This window comes from Hordeum vulgare, chromosome 2H (assembly GCF_904849725.1).
Source record: "Hordeum vulgare subsp. vulgare chromosome 2H, MorexV3_pseudomolecules_assembly, whole genome shotgun sequence".
NCBI lineage: Eukaryota > Viridiplantae > Streptophyta > Magnoliopsida > Poales > Poaceae > Hordeum > Hordeum vulgare.
In genome coordinates this window covers 504,090,979-504,103,391 of record NC_058519.1, presented here as the reverse complement: position 1 = coordinate 504,103,391, position 12,413 = coordinate 504,090,979, and positions in this window count along the sequence as shown.

Genomic DNA, 12,413 nt, shown 5'->3' with positions numbered 1-12,413 from the left:
CTACGTTCTCCAAACAGTGGCATCATGAGCTAGGTGCATGCGTAGATGATATCTCGAGTAGAACACAAAAGATTTTGTGGGCATTGATGTTCTTTTTGCTGCCCTCCTTAGTCTTTTCTCGATTCGGCGGTATTGTTGGATTGAAGCGGCCCGGACCAACCTTACTCGTACGCTTACGAGAGACCGGTTTCATCGACTAACATGCAACTTATTGCATAAAGATGATTGGTGGGTGTTTGTTTCTTCAACTTTAGTTGAATCGGATTTGACCGAGGCGGTCCTTGGATATGGTTAAATAGAAAATTGCATATCACCGTTGTGGCTTTGCATAAGTAAGATGCGATCATACTAGATACCCATAGCAGCCACGTAAAACATGCAACAAAAAATTAGAGGACGTCTAACTTGTTTTTGCAGGGTATGCATGTGATGTGATATGGCCAAACACATGATATGATATATTGGATGTATGAGGTGATCATGTTGTAATAGTTAAATATCGACTTGCACGTTGATGCTACGGCAGCCGGCAGGAGCCATAGGATTGTCTTTAAACTAACGTTTGTGCTTGCAGATGCGTTTACTATATTGGTAAGTAGTAGCTTTAGTACTAATAGCATAGATAACACGACAACCTCGATGGCGGCACAATAATGGAGATCATGGTGTGGCGCCGGTGACGATGAAGATCATGCCGGTGCTTTGGTGATGGAGAGCAAGAAGCACAAGATCATGGCCATATCATGTCACTTATGATTTACATGTGATGTTAATCCTTTTATGCACCTTATTTTGCTTAGAACGATGGTAGCATGAGAAGGTGATCCCTCACTAATATTTCAAGATAAAATTGTGTTCTCCCCGACTGTGCACCGCTGCAACAGTTTGTCGTTTCGACACACCACATGATGATCGGGTGTGATAGACTCAACGTTCGCATACAACGGGTGCAAAACAGTTGCACACGCAGAACACTCGGGTTAAACTTGACGAGACTAGCATGTATAGACATGGCCTCGGAACACAAGAGACCGGAAGGTCGAGCATGAATCATATAGTTGATATGATCAACATGGAGATGTTCACCATTGAAGCTAAACTCAACTCACGTGATGATCGGACTTGAATTAGTGGATTTGGATCATGCGCCACTCGAATGACTAGAGGGATGTATATTTGAGTGGGAATTCTTAAGTGATATGATTAATTGAACTCATTATCATGAACATAGTCAAAAGGTCTTTGCAAATAATGTTGTAGCTTGCGGTGTAGCTCTACTGTTTTTTGATATGTTCCTAGAGAAAATTTAGTTGAAAGATGATAGTAGCAAATATGCGGACTAGGTCCGTAAACTGAGGATTGTCCTCAGTGCTGCGCAGAAGGCTTATGTCCTTAATGCACCGCTCGGTGTGCTAAACCTCGAGCGTCGTCTGTGGATGTTGTGAACATCTGACATACACGTTTTTGATGACTACGTGATAGTTCAGTGCGTACTGCTTAACGGCTTAGAATTGAGGCGCCAAAGACATTTCGAACGTCACGGAACATATGAGATGTTCCAAGAGATGAAATTGGGATTTCATGCTCGTGCCCTTGTTGAGAGGTTTGAGACCTTCGACAAGATTCTTTGTCTACAGAGTAAGGGAGAAAAACTCAATCGTTGAGCATGTGCTCATATTGTCTGAGTGCTACAATCGCTTGAATCGAATGGGAGTTAATCTTCTAGATGAGATAATTATGGTTCTCCAAAGTCACTGCCACCAAGCTACTAGAGCTTCGTGATGAACTATAACATATCAAGTATTGATATGATGATCCTTAAGATATTCACGATATTTGACATCGCGAAAGTAGAAATCAAATAGGAGCATCAATTGTTGATGGTTAGTAAAACCACTAGTTTCAAGAATGGCAAGGGCAAGAAGGGATACTTCATGAAATGACAAACCAGTTGCTGCTCTAGTGAAGAAACCCAAGGTTGAACCCAAACCCGAGACTAAGTGCTTCTGTTATGAGGGGAACGATTACTGAGGAGGAACTACCCTAGATACTTGGTAGATGAGAAGGCTAGCAAAGTCGACATAAGTATATTTGATATACGTGATATTGATGTGTTCTTTACTAGTACTCCTAGTAGCACGAGGGTATTAGATACCGGTTCACTTGCTAAGTGTTAGTAACTCGAAATAAAAGCTACGAAATAAACAGAGACTAGCTAAAGGCGAGGTGACGATATGTGTTGGAAGTGTTTCCAAGGTTGATGTGATCAAACATCGCACACTCCCTCTAGCATCGGGATTAGTGTTAAAACTAAAATTGTTATTTGGTGTTTGCGTTGAGCATGAACATGATTAGATCATGTATATTGCAATACGGTTGTCATTTAAAGAGAATAATGGTTATTCTATTTTCTTGAATAAATACCTTCAATGGTTTATTGAATCTCAATTATAGTGATACACATGTTCATAATATTGATACCAAAAGATACAAAGTAGTAATGATAGTACCAATTACTTGTGGCACTGCCGTTTGAGTCATGTCGGTATAAAATGCATGAAGAACCTCCATGCGGATGGATCTTGGTACTTACTCATTTTTGAAATGTTCGAGAGATGCAAACCAAGCCTATTGGTATAAATGCATGAAGAAACTCCATGCATATGGATCATTTGGACTCACTTGGTTTTGAATCACTGAGACATGCAAATCATACCACATGGGCAAGATGACTGAAGGCCTCATTTTCTAGTGAAATGGAACTAGAAAGTAACTTATTGGAAGTAATACATTTGGATGTATGCAGTCCAATGAGTGCTGAGGCACGCATTGGATATCGTTATGTTCTTACTTCACATATGATTTGAGTAGATACTAGTGTATTTTCTTGATGAAACACACGTCTGAATTATTGAAAGGTTCAAGTAGTTTCAGAGTGAAATTGAATATCGTCGTGACAAGAGGGTAACATGTCTACGATATGATCATAGAGATGAATATCTGAGTTTCGAGTTTGGTACACAATTAAGACAAATGTGAAAATTGTTTCACATCTCATGCCACCTAGAACACCATAGTGTGATGGTGTGTCCAAACGTCATAGCCACGCCCTATTTGATATGGTGCATACTATGATGTCTCTTATCGAATTACCACTATCGTTTATGGGTTATGCATTAGAGACAACCGCATTCACTTTAAATAAGGCACCACGTATTTTCGATGAGATGACACTGTATGAACTATGGTTTGGAGAAACCTAAGCTGTTGTTTCTTAAAAGTTTGGGCTGCGATGCTTATGTGGAAAAGTTTCAGCGTGATAAGCTCGAACCCAAGGCGGATAAATCCATCTTGATAGGACACCCAAAACAGTTGGGTATACCTCCTATCTCAGATCAGGAAACAAAGTGTTTGTTTCTAGAAACGGGTCCTCTCTCGAGGAAAAGTTTCTCTCGAAAGAATTGAGTGGGAGGGTGGTGGAACTTGATGAGGTTATTGAACCGTCACTTCAACCAGTGTGTAGCAGGGCGCAGGAAGTTGTTCCTATGGCGCCTACGCCAGTTGAAGTGGAAACTGATGATAGTGATCATTAAGCTTCCGATCAAGTTACTACAAATCTCGTAGGTCGACAAGGTAGCATACTGCTACAGAGTGATACAGTAACCCTGTATTGGAGGTCATGTTGCTGAACAACGATGAACCTATGAGCTATGGAGAAGCGATGGTGGGCGGATTCCGGCAAATGGCTGGAGGCCATGAAATTCGAGAGAGGAGCCATGTATGAAAACAAAGTGTAGACTTTGGAACAACTACTTGATGGTCGTAAGACTATTAAGTACAGATGGATCTTTAAAAAGAAGACAGACGATGATGGTGAAAAGTCACCATCGACTTGTCGCAAAGATGTTTCCGACAAGTTCAAAGAGTTGACTATGACGAGACTTTCTCACTCGCAGCAATGCTCAAAGTCTGTTGGAATTATGTTAGCAGTTGCTGCATTATTTATGAAATGTTGCACATAGGATGTCAAAACATTGTTTCCTCGATGGTTTCCTTGAGGAAAGGTTGTATGTGATACAACCAGAAGGTTTTGTCGATCCTAAGGATGCTAACAAGTATACAAGCTCCAGCAATCCTTCTATGGAGTGGTGCAAGCATCTCGGAGTTGAAATATATGCTTTGATGAGATGATCAAAGATTTTGGGTTTATACAAAGTTTATGAGAAACTTGTATTTCCAAAGAAGTGAGTGGGAGCACTATAGAATTTCTGATAACTATATGTGGTAGACATATTGTTGATCGGAAGTAATGTAGAATTTCTTTAAAGCATAAAGGGTTGTTTGAAAGGAGTTTTTCAAAGGAAAACCTGGATAGAGCTACTTGAACATTGAGCATCAAGATCTATAGAGATAGATCAAAACGCTTAATAGAACTTTCAATGAAATGCATGCCTTGACACGTTTTTGAAGGAGTTCAAAATAGATCAGCAAAGAGTTCTTGGTTGTGTTGTAAGGTGTGAATTTGAGTAAGACTCAAAGCCCAACCACGACAGAAGAAAGAGAAAGGACGAAGGTCGTCCCCTATGCCTTAGCCGTAGGCTCTATAGTTTGCTATGCTGTGTACCGCACCTGATGTGTGCCTTGCTGTGAATCTATCAAGGGGTACAAAAGTGATCCAGAATGGATTACTGGACATCGATCAAAGTTATCCTTAGTAACTAGTGGACTAAGGAATTTTTCTTGATTATAGAGGTGATTAAAGAGTTCATCGTAAAGGGTTACGTCGACGCAAGCTTTGACACTAATCTGAATAACTATGAGTAGTAAACTGGATTCGTATAGTGGAGCAGTCATTTGGAATAGTTCCAAATGGTGTGTGGTAGAAGCATCTATAGGATGACATAGAGATTTGTAAAGCACACACCGACCTGAAAAGTTCAGACTCATTGACTAAAAACCTCTCTCACAAGCAAGATTAGAGCAAAGCCCATAACTGTATGGGTGTTAGGTTCATTTCAATCACATAGTGATGTGAACTAGATTATTGACTCTAATGCAAGTGGGAGACTGTTGGAAATATGCCCTAGAGGCAATAATAAATTGGTTATTATTATATTTCCTTGTTCATGATAATCGTTTATTATCCATGCTAGAATTGTATTGATTGGAAACTCAAATACATGTGTGGATACATAGACAACACACTGTCCCTAGTGAGCCTCTCGTTGACTAGCTCGTTAATTAAAGATGGTCAAGGTTTCCTGGCCATAAAGAAGTGTTGTCACTTGATAACGGGATCACATCATTGGGAGAATGATGTGATGGACAAGACCCAAACTATAAACGTAGCATGTGATCGTGTCGGTTTATTGCTACTATTTTCTGCATGTCAATGTATCTCTTCCTATGACCATGAGATCATGCAACTCTCGGACACTAGAGGAATACCTTGTGTGTATCAAACGTCGCAATGTAACTGGGTGACTATAAAGGTGCTCTACAGGTATCTTCGAAGGTGTCTGTTGGGTTGGCATGGATCAAGATTGGGATTTGTCACTCCGTGTGACGGAGAGGTATCTCGTGGCCCACTCGGTAATACAACATCACAACAAGCCTTGCAAGTAGCGTGTACCCCAAATTATCCTTTCGTTGTTACTGGTAACAATTCATCTATGAGATCGTCATCTTCGTTACCAACAAATGAATTCCCTAAGGTTACGCGAACCCCAGAGAATGGTGGCATTTTACTACTGGATAATATGCATAATGAAGTATCTCCAACGGGGTCCGAGGCTAGCATTGACAATTTGGATGAGGGTGTACAGGATGGCAAGCGGGTGCGCAAAGCTTCGAGATGGCTACAGTTTCCTTACGAACAAATGGATAGGCCGAAACGTGCGAAGAAATGTAAGTATTACTCAAATTACAATTGTTTTTCTTGATAGTTATACGTGATTGTAATTAAATTGTTTTACAGCTTTGTTTGGAAATTATGCGGTTATAGTTAGTACGGAGTACCTACATGCAGAGCACGTAGAGGGTGCAAATGGCTATATTAACACTCTCATAGAAAATGGTACACATAGAAAAGATATAGTGGTTAAGATACCCGCACCAGATGCAGACATTTGCACCGCATAAATGCTTGGATACATCATAAAAAAGAAGTGGTTGTGTAGCGCTGTAAATAGTACTACTTGTAATTATTTTTCTCATGTTGACAATACAATGGTAATTGCATATGACCATCAACTTATAAGTTAATATTGTATTGTTTTTACAGATCATAAATGCTTATTGTAAACAAATTCAGAAGCGTTCCAAAGTAACAGATCGTTATATATTATCTACATGGGTGTCGAAATGGCTTCTAGACCGAGCTGCTGGTCGCGGGACAGGCAAGAAGACCAAGATTGAACTTTTGGTGAAAAGAACAACAACTATCTCTAGAGTCATGGACGAGCATTGCAGCACAAACAAGGTATTGTTTTCTCAATAAAGTTAGTAGTTTATTTAGAAAGTTAATAAGATTATTATTTTCCGTAGGCTTGTTTTCCTATGAACGTGAATGGTAATCATTGGATAACTATTCTCATGCACAACGCTAAGAAAGAGTTCCAAGTTCTTGATTCACTCGGTCCAATTGACAGAAATATTCGTAAAACCATTCGCACTCTGGTATGTTTACATTTCTTCCTTACATACTTTCAACCTTGTTGGAACATGTATCATTATAGAGTTAAATTTATTTTTCTCAGAAAGCAGAAATTGCTAAAGATATTGCGGATGCCAAGAAACAAGTAGAAACTAAATTTCCTGATGTCTCTGCATGGCCCATTGTCGGGTACGACATGCCAAAAAAAAACTCATGGGTAAGTCATGATTTCTATTATAATATGCATAATTCAATCATTAGCTAACATAAGGCTTTTCTTTTAGAGTTTCCTGTGCTCTGTTTGTTGTGAGATGTGTCGAATATTGGGATGGAGAAAAGTGGACATCTACATTTGACTAGGAGGAAATTAATGCATCAAGGAGTAGAATTCTTGCAGAACTTATATTTTCAGAGGCCAACACAGTTGTCAAAGTGAAGCACAAAGTACTCAGACTTATTTCGCAAGCTTAAGTGCTAGAATACGGAGGGTTTTTTTGTCTCGTAGAAGGTTTTCCTGGTGTGTTCGACGCTTATTTTCAATGTAATGATACAATGTACTTTGAAAGATAATTTGTTTGGGCTTCCATGAAATAAGTTTGAATTGATTTTATGGCCATGATTGTACGTTATATATTTTTATGGGTACATATTGAATATAATTGTGCAACGACGCACTGTAGCGATGCATGTCGGCCGTGTCGCCGTGAGCGTGTCGCTGTGGCTGTCGCGCGGCTGTCGCCGTTGCTGCCTGTCGCTGTCGATGTCGTTGCCTATCACTGTCATGCTGTCGCTGCCTGTCGTCTATCGCGCAGCTGTAGCGACGCGCTGCCTGACCCGCGGCTGACGACAAATATAGGAAAAAGGTGCACGTCGCGCGCGACGGCTCGAGTCGATCCCGCGACCTCGCGATTAGAAGAAGGGGTTCACGCCGCTGCACCAGAGAGAACGTTCAGGTTGGAAACCGGCTCGCGCCGCCCCATAGTTCTAGCGCCACACCGCGGTTAGAACCGGGGCTGAAGCGATGCACAACGTCTAGCGGGGCTACATCGACACACAACGTCTGTAGCGGGGCTACAGCGACGCCCAACGTCGGTACATAACAACATCATAATTTTTATCAGCATAATATCATTAACAAAACACCACAAGAATGACAACTTAAACAACATCATAAATTTTAACATTTCTGACATCACACAAATAAAATATTTGAAGTACAACGATTTTTTTTGAAATAACAAAAGTCTCATATTGTCTTCTTTTAGCAAATGAACCATCATGTCTACAGTTCATACCTACATAATAAATATAAAATATTTTTTAGATAATAAACTCAATAAAATAGATCATTTGAAAAACTTATTTTTTGTAAAACTTACCTCTTATTGCATGTTGCCTTGCTATGACCTAGATTGCGACATAGGCTGCCCAAAGGACCATTTGCTTTTTCATCAAAAGATTTTGGTGTGCCATTTTTCGTAACTTATGGACCCCCTTTCTTGGTTTTTTTAGGTGCACCCTTCGACCTTATATTCGCAGGATCACCAATAGTAGCTGCAATTTCTTCAGGTGCATTTGCCATCATCCTCTTATACCTTCTCTGCCCTACCATTTCTTCAAGTGGGATCTTTCTCTGTAATATTATGTTATCCACAGACTTCATCAACTCATCGAACAAGAAGGTATCATTTGATGCAACATGGAAAGCTTGTGCGCGTTTTATGCTTAGCCTACTATACCGAGAACGTTTTTCTGCCCCTGACCAACCCCAGCCAAACAGACCACTCTTGCGCTGCGCAGGCAATCCATGTCTCGCATGTTTGGTCAACCGACGTAGTCCACAACACTTTGGTATTTCAAACAATTTAAGAACATTCACCAGCACAAAGAAAATATGTTGCAAGGCAGCCCTTTTTGAACCATCCTTCCACAACTACATGATATCGTTTCATCTAAGTTACTTGGTTCATATATAACATCATACCTGAACTTGTGGTTATTCTGCCATGTTTTACGACATAGGTAGACCACTGAACTCCCACTAGCGTCTAACATATCTCCAATTCTGCCAGCTTCGGAAGATCTTTTTGCAGAATATAGAAATTAGCAGGAGTGAAAACAAGGGCAGCATGATCCTCAATAGCCTTATATGCAGTAATTGATGGTGGAAGTGACTGATTAGCAGTGCAATCATCTTCCGTCTCGTTGTCACGTAGGCGATATATACAGTTCTCATAATGTACTACCAGATCAACAATAGTCATACCATAGTCCACATGGAGATGAAGGGAGGAGTTCAGACTTTCGCTCCTCTGGTTGCTACGCATAACAAGAAAGAATCCATCTGAAAGATACGACGCTGCCCATAGTGTCTTCTTTCTGTACATCCTGTTAAGCCACTGTTCAGTTTTAGATGTCTGCCACCTAACAATGAAAGCGTTCCATCTCTTCTCAAAGTTCGCTCGCGAGGTCGCATAGTAAATTAGTGATTTTAACTCGATAAATGATTTGTGATAAAGGTGCCTCTGCACATTTTTATCGACATACCATGAACAATGATGATGGAAGATATCTGGAAGAACAGTATGAATGGCTCGAATCATTGCAGCGTCTCCGTCTGTGATTACTGATTTCGGTTTTACCTCACAATTTGCTTTCAGAAAGGTCTCGAGCAGCCACACATAGGTTCCTTCAGTCTCGTCCGCCACAATGGCGCAAGCAAACACGGTGGTGCAACGATGATTGTTAACACCGACGAATGGGATGAACGACATACCGTATCTGTTCATCTTATACGTGCTATCAAACACAACCACGTCTCCATAATCCTATAGTCTCGCGTAGACTGTGCATCATACCATAACATGCTCTTCAATCTCCCCTCTTTATCCAGCACATACTCAAAAAAGAAGTCCGGATCTTTCTCCTTTCTACTCCTCATTATACCAATCTCCGTGTCAGCATGACCTTTAGCAAGGAGCTTCCTTTTCTCTCTGTAACATAGGTTGTACACATCACGCCTCACAAGTCTGCATTTATCATACAAACCGTATCTGCTGATAAAATTATCAACTGTGATGTGCTTTCGGATCCCCTTCCCTGATAGCGCTAAAATTTCCACCTTCTGGAAATCATCTATCCGTCTATGTGGCCACAAAAATGGCACCTCATCGGGTCGAACGAGGTCATGGTTGTGATCATCCAAAAATGCCGCGACGAACCAAACTCCATGGGCTTTATCCAGTTTCACCACCAAGTGCGCACCGCAATCGCAACGAGTCTCCCCCCTTAACCCGCGGGTGCGGCCATCCATGGTTATGAATTTCCTCTACCGTCTCCCTGCTCTGAAGCAAACAAACCGCCTGAACCTTATAATTCCTGCAGAACCTTTTCCTCATTTCACCTTCTCTTTCCTGATGCCGAACCCACGCTCTTTCGTGTGATTGTTGTAGAACATGTACGCATCCTCTTGGGATTGAAATGTCATTTCCGTAACCTTACAATGTGTATCTAGCATCTTTTCCAGCTTCTCAATCTCCGCAATGTCAATCTTTACTTCACCGTCATCATCGACACAATCATCTATGTCCTCCTGTAGAAATACACAAAAAACCATGTGAGTTACGCTCTATCATAATATAGTTCACACTACTAGCTACCGTACAAAAATAATTGAACATACCTGATTTACGTTATCGTAGAAAGAGTCATCCTTAATATTTTCTGCATTCTCAACATCCACATCTTCCTGTACAATAAACACACACGTGAAATCAAGATTGTATTTTGCAAACTTGAAGATGTAAATATATGTCACTTATGTTTTCACTGCATGTATCATCTTCATTATTTTGAAAATCCTCCGAAGGTAAATTATCATATGAATACGATGATTCATTGGCTCTATTATAATCATCATCATTAATAGAACTGTTATCAGTTGCATCGACGGTATCAATATCATACTCATCCCTCGAACAACCAGTTTCCTCCTCCATTCAAACACACCTAAAACACTATACACCAATAATAAAATAATAAAAATATAATAAATTCTTGCATAAGATTCAGTTTTATTTCAAAGGCTTAGGTCGCAAACCAGCGATGACTCCGGCGACAGGGGATAGTCATCGATGGGGCTGCGGCGGGGTGATCGGGAATGGGGCGGCGGAGTGGTGATCGGGAATGGGGGGCATCGTTGGTGGCGATGGGGTGGACGTGCGACAGGGGTGAACGTGGACGGGGCAGCGGCCGGCTGATCGGGAATTGGGCGGCGGAGTGGTGGTCGGGAACAGGGCAGCGTCGTCGGCGGCGACGGGGTAGACGTGCGGCAGGGGTGAACGTGGACGGGGAGGCGGCGTGGTGATCGGGAATGGGGCGGCGAAGTGGTGGTCGGGAACGGGGCGGCGGAGTGGTGGTCGGGAACGGGGCGGCATCGTCGGCGACAATGTGGTGGACGTGCGGCAGCGGTGAACGTGGACGGGGTGGTCGCGGGGTGATCGAGAATGGGGCGGCGGAGTGGTGGCCGGGAATGGGGTGGCGTCGTTGGCGGTGATGTGGTGGAGGTGCGACAACGGTGAACGTGAAACGGGGGCGGCGACGGGGTGATGGGGAAAGGTGTCGGCGGGGGGATGATCGTGATGGGTCGTCGGCAGCGGCGAGATCAAGTGTGTGCGACGTGCTGGACCAGCATGCATGATGGGTCAACCGGGTCGGGGGCGTGCGCGTGTGGCGTGATGAGGCGACGATTATCCACGTCATCGGTGGCGACGTGGCGACGTACGTATACTGTCGTGGTTTTGTCACGGTAGATGTCCTCGTGAAAGGACTTAGTAAAGGAGCCATCGCACCTTGGTGGCGACTCAAAGGGGGTGAGCGAAAGCGAGACTCAGATTTACCCAGGTTCGGCCCCTCGTGTGGAGGTAAAAGACTACATCCTGCTTTGTGTATATTGATGGTGGATTCGATTACAAGGAGGGCGTAACTCTCCTGACCTAGCTCTAGATGATTTCTAACTTGATCTATCTGCCCCAAGACTCGCCTTTATATACAGGTCGAGGCCCTAGGGTTTACAAAGTCCTAATCACGTTACAGATCGTGGTCTTCCATATCTCTAAGTCGCTGTGGTTTCCAAACCTGGAAACCTCCTTGGCGGCTTATCTTCTTCATCAATCCCGAACCGCCATCTGGTTCATGGACCCTTGGGCTGAGGCTTGCACTAACCATGATTGAGTCGCCCCTTCGGTGACTGATGACCCACAAGTATAGGGGATCAATCGTAGTCCTTTCGATAAGTAAGAGTGTCGAACCCAACGAGGAGCAGAAGGATCTGACAAGTGGTTTTCAGCAAGGAAATATCTGCAAGCACTGAAATTGTCGGTAACAAGTGATTATGTGGTGAGAAGATTCGTAGCGAGCAACAAGTAACAAAAGTAGAAACAGTGCAGCAAAGTGGCCCAATCCCTTTTGTAGCAAGGGACAAGCCTGGACAAAGTCTTATAGGAGGAAAAACTCTCCCGAGGACACACGGGAATTTTTGTCATGCTAGTTTCATCATGTTCATATGATTCGCGTTCGTTACTTTGATAGTTTGATATGTGGGTGGACTGGCGCTTGGGTACCGCCCTTACTTGGACAAGCATCCCACTTATGATAAACCACCATCGGTCATTAGATAACTTCTTTCAGCATCATGATAGAGGTATTGTGATCAGCACTACTAGTGGGGATAGCTTCTACCCACTTAGTGACGTAATCA